The 22418-nt window shown below is 39.7% G+C and overlaps 1 non-coding gene across 1 annotated transcript; it reads right to left on the reverse strand.

The window, feature by feature from the left end:
- Positions 1–221: 221 nt before the first annotated feature.
- LOC118706262 lies at positions 222–384 on the reverse strand. The gene has a single exon (XR_004983974.1). It is a non-coding gene; the product is annotated as a U1 spliceosomal RNA (small nuclear RNA).
- Positions 385–22418: the final 22034 nt, after the last annotated feature.

Raw genomic sequence — 22418 nt, forward strand, 5'->3', positions numbered from 1 at the left:
GCACCTGGTTAAGAACAGCTAATTCTGCATGGAGGAAACAAATTTTACTGTCCACTTTTACATATTGAAAATGATAGTAAATTCCCCCCAATAATTTATTTTAACTTTGACATTTCTAGCCTATATTTCTCTCAGAGTCTTTATCACTAGGTAGCAATGAGAGTGCATTGTAATAAGAATGAACGCAGTTCAGATTTATTCATATTTTTAATTTTTATTAATAGGAGAGAGCACAAATATAGTCCCCCACTACCACAAATTATGCAGTCGAGTTTCTTACATTTGGAAAAATCGCAGGGGTCAGCATACCTGGAGTGCAATGGGTAAGCCTCGCCCTGGGGAAACCACCTTCGTGATCATGTATCTCCACTGCCAGGTAAGTATTATTCAGGTATTTAATAAGCAATATTTAACCACATTTGAATATGTCTGTCTTCCTTCCTTCCTTCCTTCCTTCCTTCCTTCCTTCCTTCCTTCCTTCCTTCCTTCCTTCCCTCCTTCCTTCCCTCCCTCCTTTCTTCCTTTCTTCCAAGCATCCTGTTATCTTTCTTTCTAGTTGTTCCTTACTTTGCTACAAATTTAAATGCATTATGAGAAAAAAATAATTTGCTGGACAAATAGTTTAGGAGACACAAAATTGAGTAAGACCATTCGTAAATTAAATCATATAATTTTAAAATATATACCACAAGCCTCTTAACCATTGTTAGGAACAAAATTTAACTCTGCACTTCTTAGCAACCACTGAAAGAGGGAATTACATAATCAACAAGATCAGTAATAAAAATCAGTATCACTCCTCTGAAAACAAAGTGTGAGAAACATTTCTTCTGCAGATCATTATAAAAGGATCCTGCATAATGTTGTGAGCTGAATTTTTCATAATATCTTTATTTTACATTCAACACTGTATTCCAGAGGGTTCAGTACAGGCTGCAAATGAGGTGAGAACAAGGTGTATAGGTCTCAATTTTAGAGTATCTAAAGGCAAGCTTGGAAACTGGAAAGCCATAGGCCACGTTTGGGCACAGATCTGTTGCGCTTGTCTTATTTTTATTTAGTTAGTTTGCATGCCTGGAGGTCAGTGCTTCTCAAACTAACTGCAGTGAAGCACTCATTTTATTTTTAAGTGTTCTATTCTTCATGAATCAACAGTTTTCTAAAATGCAATTACAAATAAATTAGACAAAGAGAAATGAAAAAGACACTAATATAAGCCCACGTTTTTTATTATTAGATTTAAGAGACATAAATTACTTTCAGATTTCTATAAAATTTTCTAAATCTTCCTCTCAGTTTCTACTTTTATCATGGTTTTGTAAGAAACACTTTGCAAATAAGCCTGGGCCTGCAAAACTGATTTGAGTAGCACTCTTATCTCAATGAGGCCCATCACTTCCATTACTCTACTTCCTACTATGACCCATTGTCTTAGCTCGGAACCACTTCACTCAGTTACATTGTAGGTTTGGCAACTGGAAGCAGCTTTATTTTGGACCAACTACACTAGAGCAGTATTTAAATTTTGAAAAATGTTAATTCATATAACTAAGCTTTCAATGTATGCTAGATATACTAGAGTCAAGGTTATACTTTCCTACAAATGGTACAAATATTCTGTAGTGCCATCTAAGGATACACCATCTGTTTAAAAAGCAGTGTGTAGTTGATGAGAACAGATTCAGGCGTCTTCAAACTACGGCCCGCGGGCCACATGCGGCCCGCAGAGGAGTCTGATCCGGCCCGTCAGGTTTTTGGGGCAGTGAGCGCAGCCGAGGTGTTACAGTAGGAATTAGTAGTTCATATAGTCCGGCCCTCCAGCTCTCTGAGGGACCGTGATCTGGCCCCCACTTTAAAAAGTTTGAGGACCCCTGATTAATCTTTTAACAATCCAGGTTGCTGCACTGTGTTATATTCTTGGGGGCAACTACTCTAATTCTGCATGGAGGAAAGCTGTCTCTGTTTATTTCTAGTCTTGGCTCCAGCGCACTCTCTCTCCAACAAGCCAGGTAACCCCTCTGAATCACCATACTTTTATCTACTTATCAATCTAAGAAGTTTATTCTAATAACAGGCTTACTAGAAGATCAAATAAAATAATGTACATCAACACTTTGGAATGTTATTTGCAAAAGCTAAGTTGCATGTTTAATAAGATATATACAAATGTTCAAATGACAAGAAATTAAAAATAAGTGAAATCATCATTTCTGTACTGTGTATAACTTATGAAGAATCATGTTACAAAACCCCAATATGCTGCTGTTGTTTTAGACAATTAATTACTTTTAGAGCAATTAACACTTTAAAAATATATTTTATATTTACCCTTACTGTACCATTACAAGAGTTCTGTATGTCTACAAGTAAATCCACATTTTTATCTGGATTTCTACCACATTTTATGGTACAGTTTTTGCTGCTTTCTTTTTATCTTTGATTTTCTGTGCGCCCATCATTATTTTTGATATGATATATAGAGGTGTGTGTGTGTATGTGCATCCATGCATGCATGTACTTTAATTGTATGTTTAGTTATCTTGTTTGGATATGTGATTTTATGACTTTCATTATTTTTTAAAATTCTCAGAAAAAAAAATCTTGCTTAGTGATTGTTTTGGTAAGAAAGATTCTCCTATCTTTTCAAGTATTTTTTTGATTTGTTCTCTCTCTCCTCCTCTAGAATTTCAATTACATGTATAATTGACCATTTTATATTGTTCCAGAACTTTTGGATGTTCTAGTATGATTTTTTTCTTTTTGTTTTCCTTTTACTCTTTTTATTTGTTTGTGTGTTTTTTTTTTCATTTTGGCTAATATCTGAAGACCTGTCTTAAAGTTAACAGATTCTTTTCTCAGAGACTAAGTTTACTAGTAAGCAAATTTCAGAATTTGTTTTAGTATTTCCTTTTATTTCTATCATCTTCATTTGAATGTTCCCAATTTTATTTGTTCATGTATATTGTTCACCTTTTCTGTAATGTCCTTTAACATATTTTAATAATAGTTATATTTAAAGTCCCTATCTGATAATTCCAGCCCTGGGTCATCTCTGAGTTTGGTTTTCTCCATTGTCTTGACTCTTGACAAAAGAGGAAATGGAGGTTAATTAATCTTGGCTAAAGCACACTGTCTCTCCAACAAGTCATGAATCCTCTCTGAATTACCATATTCTTAACTATTTATCAGTCTAAAAAGCTTGTTCTAGAGCCAAGATTAGAAATATACAGAGACAGCTAACCTCCATTTCTTCATATTGTTGTATATAGCTTGTCATTTTTAAAAATATATTTCTATTGATTTCTAAGAAGAAGGAAGAGGGAACAAGAGATGGAAACATCAGTGACCAGAGAGAATAATTGATTGGCTGTCTCCTGCATGATGCCCACTGGGGATCGAGCCCATAACCCAGGCATGTGCCCTTGACTGGAATCAAATCTGGGACCCTTTAGTCCGAAGGCCGACGTTCTATGCATATATATATATATATATATATATATATATATATAGTAATATGCAAATTGTCCTGGAAGCCATAACATCACAACCACTCAGGAGGAGGCTGTGTGCACAGGTGGGCGGAAGGGGACTGTGTGCATGGTGAGAAAAGCCACGGATGGTGCAGGTCCACATAGAACAGGGTCTGCCAGCCACAGCACGTCAGCAGTCCTGCCTCTGCAACCAGCCCATGAACAACAAGCAGACACCAAAACAAGGGCCAGAGAGTCCATCATTTCACCTGACCCTTCAAGTTCACTGCATGGGAAGAAAGGAAGCTTCCCCTTCCAGAAGGCTTGTTGCTTATGTGTTTGTTGTTTTTAGAACATGAGTAAGCAATAAAGGCAGAAGAAACTGGAAAATTAGAGGTGGGGGCGGAGAAAAGATGGGGAGAAGTGCACCAGACAGGGTTGACAGTATCTATCTATCTAAATATTTATCTATCTAATAAATAAATATGCTAATTAACTGGGACACTGTATCAGGTTGACCAGGCAGGAGGAGGTTGCTCACACAGTGTGTGGGGCAGGGTGTCAGGGGCCTCTGTGCGCCTGTACTGGGGGAGGGCCTGATCAGCAGCAGCGGCTGTGGCAGCTTCAAGGGCCAGAGAGAGAGGCAGGGTCAGACAGGCAGTGGCCATGGCTGCTACAGGGTCCGAAGGAGTGAGCTAAGGCCAGACCAGGGACTCGAGGGTGAGCTGTGCCATGTGATTTCGAATTGCACTCTGAGCTCCTAGTTGGTTATAACCGTAATAATGATGGGCGCACAGTAATGCCCAAGACTGCAAAGACAGATATGCACAAGCAACAGTCATTTGAACATCAGAGGGGGGAAAAATCTGACCAAGAAATAAAGAACATCTGTGCATAAGGGCTAAAGGTAAAAGGAAGTGTGCTTATATTGGGTCAACCTCTTTAATAAAGGAGAAAATCAGAGGCTTTGAAATTTCCAATCTAAGGTAGAAGTCCCTAGATAATATAGGTATGTGACTCCCAGATTTGATGATTAAACAAAGCTATTCATTTAATTTTGTGACTCAACTTTTAATTTCTAAAAGTGTACAAACTATATAAAATTTATAAGTTTCACTATAAATATAAATACAAAATACTTTTAAATGCTTCAAGATGTCACAAAACTAGGAAGAGGCATCAGAATTTGGATATTTACATACCTATAACTGAACAACTATCTTATACATTTTCCATTCATTTATTCCTCGTGGGACATAATTTTCTAAAATATCTCATGGTAAGTTCAACGTTAATGAACATTGTTACCTTCAGTTCACCTCTACAAATATTTATTGAATGTCTTCCATGCATTAGTTGGGGAGCTAGGCACTAGGAGTATGAAGATTAATAAATAACCAGTTTCAGAGTAATGCAGTGGTAGAAACACATAAATATATCAAACCAGTGTGATGTAAGGTCATAATATGGTACCAATAAGCTTGTATATTATACCAGTACCGAGGAAGGGCATGTGACTCAGCCTGGGTACAAGAGAGGCCTATTAGGGAAGAAAACAGCTGTGCTGCTCAGTCTTGAAGAAAAAGTCCACAAGCAACATAAAATAGCAATGCATCTTTTTCCTTGGATTATCTGGGAAAGTTTAGGTAGCCTTCAAACTGTAAAGTATTGGAGAGATATTAAGGCCACGGGAAAATATAAATGTATCCACCCAATTTTTATTTAATGACCTTTATTGACAATCGACTATAATAACACAAAACAGGCATTTCTGATAGCCTGTGGTTTAGGCTCAAATTTTAACTTCCTGACATGAAAATTCTCAATTCTTTAATCTGGCTTTCATATAAGTTAATCTGCCCAATTTATATGGTCACGAGTAACTGATTATTAGCCTAGAGATACACTTTAAATACAATATATTTGCTTTAAAAGTTTCCTTCTTGGTTTTGGTCTTAGTGAAAATTCATCAATCTTAGCTCTCACATGTTTAAAGCATGTCATCATTCGAAAATAGCAAGGATGAACATATATCTTACCATAGGTAAGGAGCCTACCAAAACAAGCATTTATTGAAGTCCTTAGTTTTTGTTGGAAAACAATTTGCCAGGGGTCTCTCACATTTCTGCACATTTTATAGAAAAGCAATGCCTACTTTTGTTCTGAACTATCTTTAAAAAGATGTTTGTAAAGCAAACAGCGTTGGAAGATAGAAACAATGTCTCCTCCCAGAGCAAGGGGAATCACCGTACCATTCATTTAAAAAGTCTGGCTTGGTATTTCTTAAATTCAGTCCCTTCCTTACAATGTTTAGATATGATCTGGTCTGCCCTGTGCTGCTTTATGGAAATTGGTGGCCAGTGCTAAAACCAGATACTCTTCCTCTGCTGTTGCTGTGTATAATAAATTTTTCTTCATCTCTGATCCAGATGTCTAATGTCTTCTACTACATCCATGAATCTGTGGCAGGCTTTTCTGTCAGCTTAAAAGCAGAGCAACATCTCAGACCCTGAGGAGGTTTTGATAATGTTGCTGATGAAGAGGGGATGCTGACAGAGACATAGCTTTCTTTCTGGAAAAGAGAGATGAGGGACACACAGGTAATTTAATGGAATCTGAGGGAAGTCTATGGGAATCAGTAGAAATTATATAGTCATTTGGGCAATAAATAAATAGGCTCCCATGTTTTTGCTTGGTAATGAAGGGAGATTGAGGAGGTCGCTGCAAGCTACCGTATTTTTCAGACCATAAGACGCATTTTTCCCCCCCCAGAAGTGGGGGGGAAAAGTCCCTGCGTCTTATGGTCCAAATATAGCCTACACATATACTTTAAAAAAAAAGTTTTTTTACTTGCCCGGCTCTGTGTGGTCTCTGTGTGCTTGCCCGGCTCTAAAATGGTTCTAAATGCTGCTGTTTACTTTACAGGGTTGATTACATGTGTTTATGACTGTGATGTTGGGTTTTAATGCACATAAAATATTTTAGGACACTATTTGTTTCAGAATCTTTTTTTCTTCATTTCCCTTCTCTAAAAACTGGTGCGTCTTATGGTCCGGAGCGTCTTATGGTCCGAAAAATACGGTAATTACGGTAACAAGAAATATATAAAATACAAATGCCAAAATGCTGTTTTGTTGCTGATTCCCTCCTAAGTGGAAGGACCTCCTTACCAGTTGAGAGGGCAGGCGGGGTGAGAGGGCAGGGCGGGGTGAGAGGGCGGGGTGGGGTGGGTCCAGCTCCTGGTAAATGACTCTAGGCCTAACCCAACCAATCAGGTCAGCCAAGGTAGCGGCACCACCCTCCCTATAAAACCCATTGATATGTTAAGTTCTTCCTCTTTCTCACCATGCCCTCCTTGGTGTAAGTGGGACTGAGCTCGGACTAGTCCAAAATAAATACAGGCTTTCTGTAATTGCATCGGATTCGGCTCCCTGGTAGTCTTTGGGGTTTATGACAGTTGGGCATAACACAGTCCAATAGCCAGACTCTGCTCTTCATTACTACTTATGACTTAGTACTAAGATTTGTACCGGGTAGGCAGAAGGCTGCTCTCCATTTCATACAGCAGTTAGGGAAATGCACATATATATTGAGAGTGAAAAGGGGAACTCCATGACCATAAACCAGGTGAATCATTAAAAGATGTTATCTAGAGAACAGGACGGCAAATGGGCAAAATTAAGGTGAATACCTAAAAGAAGGTACCACTGTGTGAGCCAAAAGTGATTCAGTCGAAGGTCACACATCCCATGACCCTAGCAAAAAGGCAACGGGGCTATGTTTTTGAGTCCAGGGACTCCCAAGGCTGACATAGGTGGTATCCACCAGGAGGGCCTTGCTCCCCCATGCAGAGTATTAGGTGGGCCAAAAATACTCAAAAGTTCACTTGGTTATTCCATGATCCATCGCCACATGACTGGAAACTGAAAGTACATATGAAGCCTCTCTCTTCCCTTGCTCTCCAATCCCTCTCTGCCTCTCTACCTTGATCTACAGGGCATCCTACAAAAATATATACATACTTTGAATGATTATAAAGTCATTGCTTATTAATTCTCATTCACTTTCAAAATCTAAAAAAAAATCTACAGAACTGAATAATTATTTTTTCACTGTCTATTTTCCAACTGATGACCATTCTGGTCCAGGCACTGCTGAAAATGTGAAGCAACGGATTCACAATCATCAAGAATCATTTTGTTCGCTGTTTGTATGCCCTCAATTCATCAATTGCGGCCAGTTTTGTACTATTACCTTTACCTTTTATGTATCCTCATTTAATAAAAGTCTAGTGGCACTTTAGGATATTCTTCTTCAAAACTTAGTTTGGCTTCAGCCATTATTTCAAATCAGTTAAGCTGGAAAAGGAGTAAAAATTAAGTGAGTTATTAGCTGTTAAAGTATGTATACATTTTTTGGAGGGACCCTATATAATTTTAAAGAGATACACATGTATAAACCAATGTATTCCTATTTCCAACAGGGATCAAAAGACATGTGCACCACCTAAGTATGCTGGAGAATTTCAGGGAAGCAAACGAAACAAACTTGTATGGTTATGTTGAATGTGGATGCCAAAATTGTTCTCTTATCTGGATTTATGGAACACTCAGGTTCGGCTAATAGGGGTTAAGGTAGAATGTACAGTGAGAAAGGCAAGTTAACATGATCTTCTGGATGGACAACTTCAGGTCAATTTAATGTACTATTTTTTGTTTTGTTTCTACATCTGATGTGTGGTAGGAATTAATATGTTATATGCTTACATGTCATCACCCATTAAGTGCCTGAGAAGATCATCCCCATTGGGAAAATCCACATACAGGGAAACACTAATGGAACATGTAAATCACTTTCTACTCTTCTCCCTGTTTCTCCTCACATAGTCCAACAGAAACTATAAAATCCTGGGAGGAAAAAAGGAAACCACACCCCCAATTACAAACTTGAAGGCAACATAGGTAGCAAGAGATGCAGTATTTTAATACAACAGCCCAGCATGAGCAGTGAAAAATACTGAGGACTTGAAGCTAAGAATGGATTGTCACCAACAGCTCATGTAACTGAATCTATCACCAGACTAAACGTTTCATTTACTATCAAAGATGGTGTCAATGCCTTCTTTTCTATTCTACTGGCTTCTGAGGACAAATACCAATTTACATCCTATGGCCACCAACATACATTTGCAGTAACTCCCAAATTTACTAAGGCTTATCTCCAGGAGTAGCTAAATTCCTCTGCCATTTGCCATCAGTCAGATAGGCAGTATGAGTGCCTCTACCCTCTACTGTACAAAGCTTTAACTCTATCATGACATTCTGTTGATGACAAAGTCAGAAGATAATGTTAGCAGTGCCTTGTCTGTAGTGTTATCATGCTTCTACCAGCTAGGGTGGCTTATAATCTCAGACAAGTTAGGGCTTTGCTTGTTAAATACATTTTATTGGGACTATATGGGCAGATTTGCAATATTCAATCCCTCTGGCAATCAAAGAAAAACTGTGGTCTGTTCAGCTCCAACCAACAAAATACATGTCCCACACCTCACAGGAATGTTTGAGTACCAAAGAAAATATGTGCCTTACCTGAACATTTCTTCTTATACCTTCATTTCAGCTAATCCAAAAATTAGCATCCTTTAACTGACACCCAAACCAATATATACTGTTTGCAGCTCTTCAGTAAGCTGTAATATGCTCTCTCCACCGGGGCCCTACACCCCATAAGATCTATGTGATGTAAGTTTCTGTGGCTATAATCTAGAAAAAGGAGAGAGCCTTCATTCACCCTTTGGGGTTTTGCATGAGTCACCTCCTTAGCACAGGGGATACACCCCTACCATATGCACATGAACTCCTTACCCACGGAGGTTTTGTGACTCTCTGACCTACCATCTTCATTTGGGGACGGTCAACTCAGACTGAATAGCTAACAATGTGAGAAAGGGTCTTGCAGACACACTTATCAAATGGAAATGGTATATTCAAGCTGTCAGCTTGCCTGGCTCCAATGGCATCTCAGTTTTATATGAAAAAATGGCTCTCCCAAACTCTTGCAAGTGTCCTAAATTTAATTCTCTGCTGAATCTGCCATCCTTCCAGACAGCTCTGACCATGATTTGATCTATATTCCCCTTAATCTAAGCAAGCACTGTATCAGAAACAAGGGATGGCTCCAGTTTCTGCATTTCTCTTGTGAAATACCTATCAGCACCTCTGCCTGTCTTTCCCACACCCATTTCCATAATGATTGCTTAGTCAATCACTGGGACAGACAAATGCCACCAGGCTGTTGATGTGGACAAATGAGACAAGTTAGATTGACTGCCCTCATGCAGCCCCTAAAGAACAAGGAGTAGAACCAGTTATTCATGTTTAACTTAGAGGTCTTAAATAATTAATCAATTATTCAAGGCCCTTCCTAGGTCTTATAAATCAGCAGGGATTGGCTATTGAAATAATTGTCTCTTCCAGGTCAAGGCAGTAAAGCCATCATTATCATTAACAGCCCTATGACCCTTTGCATCAGATAGTGATACCTATACTATAAATATCTATCAGCATCAATGGAATATAGAGAGTTAAAATTGCCTGTTTAAATTGAAATATATTTTGTTAAAGCAGTTTATGAACTTTTAATTCTTAACTTTTAATACTACAAATGTCATTTGCTGCTTCCATTTACTCCCTCTTCTGTATTTCATTTGAATGTACCTTAAAGATTTAAGTTCCTTAAGAGACCAAAATTGATATTTCAAACTTACGTTAAAATGTAAACTTAGTTATATTTCCTTCAAAAAATGACATTGTTTTGCTTACAGAAACCAACAATTGGATAACCACTGATCTCATTAGTGTGGGGTATCCTATATGAGTTCATAATAGGTTCTTACATTGTAAAAATATATATATATTTTCTCAAAGTTAAAATAATATGGAAAGCAATGTAAACATATGCTATTTTAAAGAAGGAGATTATTTTTGTGCCAACCCTCAGTCATGGCATACTGCCATCCATTTTGGCAAGGCATATTAAGAGTAAGTCGTAGTCTTTTTTTCCTCTCGACACCTTGTTCAGTAACATGGTAGCTGCCCTAGATTAGTGCCAGCTGGTATCCCATCACTCCTTTCTCTGTTTGTTCTTATCTGTCTCTCCAGTTATACTGTAAGCTGCTTGAGGTCAAAACTTGTATTATATTTATGCTGGTGTCTGTAGTCATCACTTCAGATCTTGCCAGTAGGAGGCCCTCAATAAGGGGAAGCTAAATTAGACTCCAAAGAAATTAGGTTATGGTAGCAAAGTTACTTTCAGTAAAGTCTGCGTCTTAACTGATTAAAAGAAGGTCATTTCCTGACCTAGCTGGTTTGATTCAGTGGAAAGAGACTGCCTCGTCCAAGGACTGAAGGGTCCTGAGTTTGATTCTGGTCAAGGGCATGGCTATCAGTTGAGCAGAGTAGTTGCTCTTGGATGATTGCAGGCTCAACTCCCTCTGGCCTCGGTGCCTGCAGAAGGGCACAACCAATAGATGTGTCTCTCGATGTTTCTCTTGGGTGGACAAGGATTAACAACAACAAAAGAAGGTGATTTCCTAAGTCAAGGCATCCCTCTCTGCTTTTGAAGCAGCCACACAGCCACCTACCTTTCATCAGCAAAGACACACCACACTTAAATAATGTAGTATTCTTCCATATAGATGTAAACCCATATTATCATGTTACTCTTCTTAGATGAGATGACACTGATGAGCCATATCACCAAGAATACATTTGAAAGTTTACTTTTTACCCATATATGATGATGGCTCCCCATTGATTTAGTCATTCCCTTTCAATGATCTTTCTGGACATCAGTGACGAGAAAGCTAAAAATGTCAAAACTTTTCATTGCAGACTTGGAAATTTCATCCCTGACCACCTGATCTATTCACAGACTACAGTGACAAAGAAAAAACCCAAACACATGGATCCACAAACATTCTTTTTGGTAACAAAAAGATTAAATATGCATAGAGATGAAACGATAAGAAAATATGAGTTTATTTCCATGTTTTGCTTACAGAAACCAAGATATGCTTTAGGACTATTTTTCTTTTTTTATATTTTTATTGACTTTTCACAGAGAGAAAGGGAGAGGGATAGAGAGTTAGAAACATCGATGAGAGAGAAACACCGATCAGTTGCCTTCTGCACACCCCACACTGGGGATGCGCCTGCAATCAAGGTACATGTCTTTGACCTGAATTGAACCTGGGACTCTTGAGTCCACAGGCCGATGCTTTATCCACTGAGCCAAACCAGTTTCGGCATTTTAGGACTATTTTTCAATCAACTGTCTATTAAAAGTTAAAATGGAAGCACCCATAGCATACTATTACTGATATTGTAAGGTAAGAAATATATAGTATAAATTAAGCAAAAATATTTAAGGACTTTTAGGTGAACCAATGACAGTTACGTTTGTAAAATATTTCCCAAGTTTTTACCTGAAGGTGAGAAAGAATGAGCATAAAAAGATTACACAATGGAATACTGTGCAGCTGTGAAAAAGAAGGATCTTTCACACTTTGCAAAGGATGGATGGACCTGGACATTATTATGCCAAGAAATAAGCCAGTCAGAGAAAGACAAATACCAGTATGACATAATCTCACTTGTATGTGAAATCTAATGAACAGAATCAATCCAGAGCATGGAAGCATGGAACAGACTAGACAGATCTCAGAGGGGAGGAGTTTGGGAGAATGGGAAGAGATTAACCAAAGAACATATATGTGCCCAAACCGACTTGAATCAGTGGACAGAGCATCGGCCTGCAGACTGAAAGGTCCCAGGTTTGATTCCGGTCAAGGGCATGCACATTGGTTGCGGGCACATCCCCGGTGGGGGGTGTGCAGGAGGCAGCTGGTCGATGTTTCTCTCTCATCCATGTTTCTAGCTCTCTATCCCTCTCCCTTCCTCTCTGTAAAAAAATCAATAAAATGTGTTAAAAAAAAAAAAGAACATATATGCATATGTGCATAGCCTATGGACACAGAAGATAGTATGGGGAAGGCCTGGGATGGGTCAGAAAGAGCTGGGTGAAGAAGAATAAAGAGGGGTAAAATGTGGGACATTTGTAATACTGTCAACAACAAACAAATAAATAAATACCTTCAACTATGATGGTTACAGGACTAAGCATTCCCTGAGGCAGGCACAGATTTTAATTTAATTTCATTTTTCTTTAATGTTGAAATTGATGTCTCTCTTATTACCTTCTTAAAATAAAATGAAGGGTAAAATTGATATTTATTTTATAAAAAGACATACAGCATGGAGTTAGGAGACCTAGATTCTTGTTCTGTTTCTATTAACTACTTAAGAACCAAAGTTGTTATTAAAATAATGAAAGTGTGATGCCCTATACATCCTCTAATTGATGTCTACATTCTGTGATTTATTCCGTTAAGAATACAAAGCATTTCATTTGCAGCTAAAGAAATATAATTTTCACACCATTTCACATAAAATCATAGAATCTAAATTTGTTTCTTTTTCTGTGGGAATTTTAATTGTACATAAGATTTGATCTTATAAGAGTGACAGCATTGTTGTAAAACTTTGACTGAAATCATTATGCTAGTTTTGAAATGAATATTTTGTTTATCTGCTCTTTGAGTATGTGATATTCCTTCCACTATATAATAACAATCGAAAACAAAGCTATCTGCAAACATTTATGTAATAATATGATTTCTACAAGCACAATTTGCGGATTATTTTGAATTCATAAAATTTGAAGTATTTTTATTATACAAACATTTCTAAATGTATAAAAATGCAAAAAAAAATCACTAAAAATTGAATAATACATCAATAGTTGTAAATAGGAAAATATAAGAGATATATATTAAGCTTTGAAAATATTAGTGATCACTCCACTGAATCATCTTGCCCTCATAAGACAACAAATTACTTGGCTCTTTACCTAATATTGTAATTTTAGGTGTGTGTATATGGTGGCTTTTTTTCCCCCTGCTTCCAAGGTTTTATTTTTAAATATGTCTAGAATTTATTTAGGTCAATTAGTTTACATAAAATAGTTTGCCTATAATCCCTAGTTTTACTGAATAAAATGAGTGCATCACTTTATTTTTTAAATTGTGTTTTTATTGGAAAACAGCTGTTATTCCAAATAGCAAAATAATGGAATTTGCATTTAGATACTTTTACTTGAATAAGAATTTAAGCAAGTATCCACATGTCTTTATTCCTTCTATTTCTCTCTTTCTTAATTTCACTTACTCAGCCCACCCCCTTCTACACACACAAGCCAAAAATGATTTCACATGAAACATTCAACAAAAGCAGTCTATTGGTGAAATGATCTGTCATTTCCACAATTTTATATTACTCTTTGCCAAGGTCATCTTCTGATTTCCACTGTTGGAGTTCTTAAATCTTAGCAAGCATCACCAACATAAATGCCCAAAGTTCACTGTAACTTTCTTTAACATTGGAGCAGTTGTCTGTGTTTGAACAGATAAAATAAAAATAATAGTCAGGGGAAAAGCTATGAGTGCCTAGAAGGGGGAAATGTGCCAGTTGCTAGTCTTCCTTCTTTTAGGAGTCACTCCCCACCCCCTGCAGTGTTAATAATCAATGTAATTAAATTAAAATGTGGCTTTTTTTTTTTTTAACTTATGAGTCTACAGTTCTGCATTTTTGGTAAAAGGTTTTGGTTGCTATAAAAATGTTAATTTGAATATATTTTAATTGTAAAGATAAAAAAGATACTTTTTCATTTAATTGGAGTGATTTTCAAGTTTCTGCAAATAAGGTAATTGTAAATTTAAAGCATTAAGCATTTATTGGTGAAATATGTATATATTTCCATTCCAATAAATATAATAAGTGAATGAAGTTAAAATAAACATTTTAAAGTTTACCATATGGCCAGTGGTTTCACAACTTTTCTCTTGTATTTGTCAATTAAGGCAAATATAAGTGATGAAGACTAAAAAATATATATATATTCTTTGTCAGTGTAAATATTTAATTTAGACCTATCCCATCCTCTAGGTGGCATGTAGTTATGAGCATTATAAGATTCAACAAAGATATTCAAAGATATGCCATTCAAATATTGGTATGACTTATTTCCTTAAGTGTTATATTCAGCCGTTTGACATAGCCTTAATAATGACAACTACATTAAATTTAGGCAGAACTTGAGTTCCAACTCACCAAACATTCTCTACAAAAATTCCTGCTTATTTATTGCAGATTAATTTTTTATATTCTAATAGACAATATGAGACTATTTTAATATTTTGTGTATATGAACATACATCCTTACAAAAGAAATGAGAAATTCTGACAATGAGGAAGTTGACATAATTATGTGAGCATATAGTGTCTTGAGCTCATCATTTACACAATTATGGGCAATAATTGATCAAGGTCAGCATTGCTCCTTGCTTTTCCTTTTATTCAATTGGCATGTATCTTTTCCAATACAGACTCATTAGTGTTGGACATATGGCATATATAAGTACTCCATTATTCTCCAAAGAATAAAAGCATTTAGAGGGGAAAAGTAAATAACTGTTTTTATTCAGCTCATAACTCACCTATTATCTATCTACCTGGATGACCAGTGTGACTATCTGCAGTAATTGTAAGGTTTAGTACTTAGTGGTGAGTATCCTCCTTAGTCAAGCACTAAATTTTACCAACTAAAACTTCTGAGTGTAGAAAACAAGCATTAAAGTCATTGCGCATAAACCCCCTGACTCTGGATGCAGTTCTCCACATTTACAAAACCATCCTCATAGTGACTTGCTCACTGCATTTTTGCCTGTGTCTGCAAAGAGGGGGGGGAGGGGGAAAGAAAAAAAAGGCTTGGGTACAGTTTGAGTAAAAACAATTTTTTTTTAAATTCTTGACTTTTGAGAAGGCAAGGTTTTAAGGCAATCCTCACTAGACAAATCCTCTATTGCTCAACTTTCCCTCTCTATTCCTAGTGTAGCAGAGACTTGCTCATGTGAGGTGAGGAAGCACACATCTCTCTCCATTAACTGGGAGAGCAACAATGACGATTTAATTCCTATTCCTTTAAAATTCTTTAAACCAACAATAATATTATTACCAGGAAATGCACATCCACATACCACATACCCAAACGGGGCACCTTGTAAAGTTTCTAGCATCCATTTCCGAATGCTGTTATCTGCATTGCTTAGAACGTAAGCCCTGTGACCAGTAAAATGCGCAGAAATTAATAATGTCACTTCTCTGAAAAACTAAATCGTGAATTGTGGGGGGGAGAGGGGGGTAAATTTGTTTTGAAGATTTCAATACAACGGGAGTCAGGAGTACACATTTTAGTATTTAACTAGTCTTTCCCTGTGCTCACTCATTCCCTCTATCTCCCTTGATCATATTCATTTCCTGAACACAACTCCCCTGTCTTCTCTCAAGCCAATTGGAAATACCAAAACGTTCGACAGAAAACATCAAAAGAAAAGGCTGCTCTGCTGCCGGAAGAAAACTTCTATAAAAAAAAAAAAATCTGGATGCTAAGATACTACCCCATGCCCTAAGCCCCCACACCGCGCAGTCGCTTTTTTTAGTACGTTTTCTGATCCGACCTTACACTTCTCTGAGCCACTAAACCTGAAGATAAACAAGGGCTTTGGCTTATTGCAAATTCAAAGAAGATTTTTCCGAGGATGAGTTTGGTGTTACCCTATTCTCTTTCAAGAAAAACATCTTCTTAAGAGTGGCTGAGCTTTGGATTGTGTTGTTGCTAAAGGAGATTCATCACCCTGTCAGGCAGGGAGGTGCACAGCTCAACCTGGAAAAGCAGGTACCTATGGGGCGTTCCTTGCCTCTCCTCGAATCAAATAAATCTAAACGTCGTCAATGTCTGCGCTCTTTAAAATAACAATAACAAAAAGTTTCAGTCGCAAAGGTTTGTTTTTGTCTTTTTTCCCTCCCATGCTTTATCAGACCCCAAAGAGCCCAGGTGCTGGGAGGCACACAAAGTAACTCCAGCATGCATAAGCCACGATCCCCGCGTGTCTGTGTCAGTTTCCTGGGGCGACTGTCAGGAAAGCTGCCGGGGCCCCGGCGTGTCCAGGGATTGAGGTCAGAATTCAGTGGGGGAGGGCCGATTGCTTCGCGAAAGAAGACGGCGGGACAGTGGGGGTTCGCGAGCCAGGCTTGGGGGGGAAAGGGAAGGTGGGTCAGAGGCGGTCTTGGTGGAGAGAAAAGGCTTTGTGAGCGCGAGACCCGGCGGAGAGTGGCAGATGGGGGCATCGGAGGGCTGGCAGAAGCGGGAAATCAGACGGAGCGGGGGGACGCACGGGCGGTGAGGAGGACAGAGAGGATCCCCTTTGGGGTGACGGGAGGGTTGGGTCCATGCATCTCCGCTGCTGGTGCAAGAGCTGCAAGTGAGGCGAGCCCGCGAGCTGCCCGGGAGCCGGGAGCGGGGCTCGGGTTTGCCAGCAGGTGGAGTTGAAACCAAACAGCCCCTCGGGGACCACGGGGCAGCCCAACCCCCGAGACCCCCAGCCTGGAAGTGGAGGCATCACAGCAGGTGGTTTGTGGCGCCTCCCAAAGCAAAGCCGCTCTCTCTCCCGCTCCATCCCCGGCGCCCTCCCTCCTTCCCGGCTACTCACCGGTCCCGGGAGCAGAGCGCCATCCGGGCTGCGGGGCGCGGGCGGCAGCAGGGCCGGTGGCGGCGGCGCGGTCCTGGGCGGGGGCCCAGGGGCCGGAGCCGGGGGCGCGGGGGCGGCGATCGCGGGGAGCTGCGGGCGGGAGGGCGGCGGGTCCCGAGCTGCTGCGCGGCGCGCGCTCTCTGCCCATCACCGGCTCCGCTAAAGCGGCTCCGGAGCTCCTGCCGCCGGAGGGGGAGGGAGGCGAGGGGGAGGGGAGGAGGCACGCGGCGGGGAGGGAGGGGAGGGAGAGCGCGGGGAGAAGGGGAGATGATCACCCGGAATGGAGAGGAGGAGGAGGAGGAGTAGGAGGAGGAGGAGGGAAGGAGGGAGAAGCGCGAACCCATCCAAGGTTCCCACCAGAAGAGCTTGGGAAGGAGAAATTCGGAGGCGATGGGTCTCCTCCCCTCCCCCACCTCGCCTTCCCTCTGTCTTCCTTCGCGCCCTTCCGCTGGGACCTTCCTCTCCGGGCTGGGGCTGGGGCTGTCCCTGGGCTCGGCGGCCTCGGGGGCTGCTGAGCCCCGGAGGCGGGGGGACCGGTCTCGGCGCCCCCGGCCCGAGGCACCTGTGCGCGCCCACCCCGCGGGCCGCTCCATTGCGACGGCTCCCGGCGGCGACCCCAGGCCACTGCTCTCGTCCTCTCCCCCTTTCTGGCCGGATTGTGTTGTTGATTGTGCAGCCGTGACATCTGCTGACCCCCCCATGGCTGTCGGCTTCCCCGCGCTCTCTTTGGCACCAAGTGTCTGGCCAGGAGCAGCCGGCTGGGAGCTCGGTGCAGGCCACCACCGCCTGCCGCTCGGAGCTATGGCTTGGGCAGAGGCGGCAGTGTTTGTTTGCCGCCGCCCGGTTGACCATCTAACGAGGTAAAAACGAGGGGGGGAAAAAAAGGAGAGGGAAAAAAAAAAAAAATCCTATGATCCGACTGCCTCAGGAGCATGGCTCAGGGGCAGCCTGTTACCTTATGTCTTGGCTCGCCTCTTTCTTGATCCCAACATCCTAGAAAACCAGGGCGGCTGGACACTTGAATGGAAATGTTCCTCAATCTTTTTAGTGCATGGCTTTTCGTGTGCATGCCAGTTCTTCCAGGGTTGGCCTCACTTTTCTATTGTGGATGTTCTTGGCTCTGTGAGACGATGAATCAGTCCTGTTTATTTGCAAACTGCAGAATCCCACGAAAATAGATACTGTATTTAGCGCGTGTACACTTACAAGATAGAAGGGGCGAATCCACACTTTCAATAAATATAAAAACAATCGGGGCATTGTGGAGGGATTCCCATGAGCCACATTTTTGTTTCATAATCCCCATTGGGTAGTTGAGGGTAGGCAGGGAGCAAATAGGTTATTTGTGTAAGATTTGACTGGGGCAAAAAGTAGTAAACTCTCCTTGAATAACCTAATATAAAGTGATCAGATTATTTTTTGTAAGTACCTTAGAGTGAAAAAGTTTCCGATTTTGTTTGTGTGCTTGTTATTTTAGTAGTTTTTCAGTTACCTGAATCTTTTTTTTTTTTTGAGTCAAAGGATTTTAGCCCTTAGAATACATAAATTAGGCATTTTATTTTATATAAGCATGTCTTACATAACAAGTGTATTTAGAGTAAAATAGTTGCACTACTGAGAATGGTGAAGTATGGAGAAGCATTTTTAGTTCAATAAAACATACCCAAATATTGATGAAAAAGACTCTAGCTCTTTCCATAGATATTCACATGAGAGGAAAATAAATGTTGATGAAAGTATTGCTCGATGGTCTGTATTTTACAACTTGCTAAAATCTTTCCTGTGAAGTAAATTTTCCTGCCAGTGTAAATGTTTGTTTTCACATCTACCTGATAATCTAAATAACAGTAGCACCTTCTCTTTCAGATAAGATACCCAACTCTTCTAATACACGTCAGCTTTCAAAGGCATGTGTCTCCAGGTGTTCAGCATTGCACCATGCAAATTCTCCATATGATAGTCTTTCAAATAAGACCACAGGTAGAATGTGGTTGGTGAAAACTACAACTCGTCTGACTCCAAGACTTCTCAGCTGTGACTGTGTTATACAATAGAAGGAAGCAGTAACTTTTGTTTCTAGGATTAGTGGCTTCTTGAGCAGGGAGTGGTTACCAAAAAAATTAAATCTTCATTTTTCCTCACCCTGTCTCAGATATTCCTCATTCCTTCTTTGCTAAGGTGATTCCTTCTTTGCCTTTGAGAATTTTCCTCCTACAGGTAGGTTTGATTATGACACTGTAATAGCAATAGTTGTATAACCTCATTTTATAGTTATAAAAAGGTAGACAACAATGCCAACTCAAATACCTTAAAAGCCAAGAGAAGGGATGGCACTTAGAGTTCAGAAAGATGAGTAGTAACTCCTTCCAAACCACTTGGCCCACCAGGACAAGAATCAATGGGCTGATAAAAGATGGAAAGACATTCTAGTTCCGCTGGAGGAAGTGGATTCCAATTTAGATTCTCGGGCTGGGTGAAAATTTTTCTGTCACCTGTACCACAGCAGCTTCTCCCTCTCATATGCTTTCCTCTACATCTCCATTAGGGCCATACTGTGTTAAGCATTACAACATAGGAAGCCAAATAAGCAAAATGACAAGCTTCATTTTAAACACTGACCCTTTGAAGGTACTTAGTTGAAAACAAATTCTTATGCAATTTTCTGAAATAAGAAAGATTGAAAACCTTATCTTTAAACAAATACTTCCCAGGTGTCAATTAGTTAGCAAAAGAAATATCCTTCCTCTATTTATTGAACATACTAATAAGCAACCTTTAGGAGCACATACTCTGTTAGGTCCAGGGGATCCGTACACTGTGAAGAAAATTGGTAACTGTGCCCTTGTGAAACTTAGAGTCCAATGAGCCAACAACACTGCTTTTTCACTAAGAAAGGTGTTCCTATGATGATGATAAATTTGAATTAAAGACATCAATAAGATTATGAGAAAAGGCACACAGGTGATGAGGCAATGTGTATAGCCAGTTCTTATATGAGTTCTTAAAGAAAGGAGGAGAAAGAGGGTTTAGGGGAAAGAGAACTTGTTGTAAAAGGAAACAATGGAAAATGTTTAGGCCAGTGAAAACTTTGATGAGATTTCCCTTTTAAAAATTAACATCTGCTTGTATTGGCGGGGGAAATAGAGAGAAATAAATGTCTCTGAGGTTGTAGAGACTTCTGAAAAATTATATATGTAGTATAATATATGATATGTATGATCAGTACTGCTAAATACATGAATAAAATCTGGATGAGGATGATGGCAAAAATTATCAGTGTTCCCTTTCTCCTGCTGAAGAATACACCAACCAACAAGGATAATACTTTTAAAAAAGCATGCAATTTCTATTTTCAGGAAAATTGGGAAGTAGAGAACCTGCAGTTTTCAAAATGTGTGTACGAGATGCCAAAACTGCTGAGATCAGCCAGAAGTAGCAGAAGAAGAAGTAGGAAAAGAAGATCAGATAGTGAGTCCAATGACGTGTAATCTTAGAAAGCATTGGTACAAATATAATTCTTGAAAGTGGGAGTTTGACTGTGATTAAACAATGGATTCAGGAACGGAAACTGGGGTCTAGCAAAAGGAGGGAAGGAAGAAGCCTGGCAAGTATAAAAAGTGGTTAATGTCGCAAAAAAAACACCAAAACATACTTCCTGCAGCTGAATTGCTCATCTTGATTTGCAAATAATATACATCTTACTTTTGGGAATCACTGTGGGGACCAAACTGAATAGAGCTGGTGACCTAAGCCCTCTTGGATGTGTTTTGTCTGAAGTAATGGTGGGCTACACAAAGATTAAACAGAAGAGTGATATTTGCAAAGAGCAGTCTGTCTCTGATGTAGCAGAGAAGACTAAACTTTGTAGATCCCAGATAGCTATTTCCCCCTCTACCCTTCCCAGGAACCTAGATGAGAAAAACTAACTCCGTTCATTATGAGTAATAAAAAAAGAACAGCCACAGTACCAATACAAATACTATATAGGAAAAGACAGAAGAACCGCAAAATGTACCAAATGTTAATGAACACACACTATAACAAGGTTAGCACTGAGAAGTTAAAAAATTTGCTCTAGCATTCTGCTATGAATTTTCATAAGGATACAATGAAAAAAATACTTTTGTGAATGAGAACTACAAAGCACAAATGCGAGAACTTGAGCGTGGTTGATGAAACAGAGCTGATGACCCAAAGCTGGAAAAACTCAGGAAAGAAGCCAAAGAAAACTAAAATCATCCTAAATTAAGAATGACTATGGAATAATTGCAAGGTAAAAGACACTCTGAGATAAATTAGCAAAATGTGAAAATTAGCAAAATGAAATGGAAATAAAGAGATAAACAGGATTAGAGAGTACAAAAAGATGGGGAAGATAGGAAAGTTAATCTAACATAATCAGAGAACCTGAAGAAGAAAAATAAATAATGGAAAATAATAAATATTTAAACATAATATTTTATATTAATAAGGAAACATTCTTGCCCAGCTGGTGTGGCTCAGTTGAGTGCCAACCCAGGCACCAAGAGATCACTGTTCCATTACTGGTCAGGGCACAAGCCTGGGTTTCAGGCTCCCTTCCCAGCAGGGGGTGTGCAGGAGTCAGTTCATTGATGCATTGATGTTTCTCTCCCTCCCCCTTCCTTTCTCTCTCTAAAAAAATAAAAATTCTTAAAATGAAAGAAGACTTGAAAATTTATTTATAAGGACATATGATTTCTAGGGGAAAATGCCACAGAATCATCACCATCAAGGTATGTCCTAGTATAATAAATATAATTCTATATAATAAAGAGGTAATATGCAAATTGACCATCACTCCAATACACAAGATGGCCACCACCATGAGGTCAAAGATGGCCAGCAGGGGAGGGCATTTAGGGGCAATTGGGCTGCAGAGGAGCAGTTAGGTGTCAATCAGGCTGGCAGGGGAGTGGTAAGGGGATGATCAGGCTGGCAGGCAGAAGTGGTTAGGGGCAATCAGGCAGACAGGCAGGCAGGCAGTTGAGAGGGCAGGGCAGAGTTATCCTCCATTCTGTAATTGAACCCTAGCCCTCACCCAACCAACCAGAGTTAGTTGAGGCAGTGACATCACCACCGACCGGAATAAAACCCCTGGACTGGGCGAAATTCGCTCTCTCTTCCACTATGCTGCCAGCGTGAGTGGGACAGAGCCCATGCTAGCATGGAAAAGGCTCTTTTGTTTATTTCATCGAACTCGGCTCCCTGGTGGTCCTTGGGGA

Source organism: Pipistrellus kuhlii, unplaced genomic scaffold (genome assembly GCF_014108245.1).
Source record: "Pipistrellus kuhlii isolate mPipKuh1 unplaced genomic scaffold, mPipKuh1.p scaffold_m20_p_5, whole genome shotgun sequence".
NCBI classification, from domain to species: Eukaryota; Metazoa; Chordata; class Mammalia; order Chiroptera; family Vespertilionidae; genus Pipistrellus; species Pipistrellus kuhlii.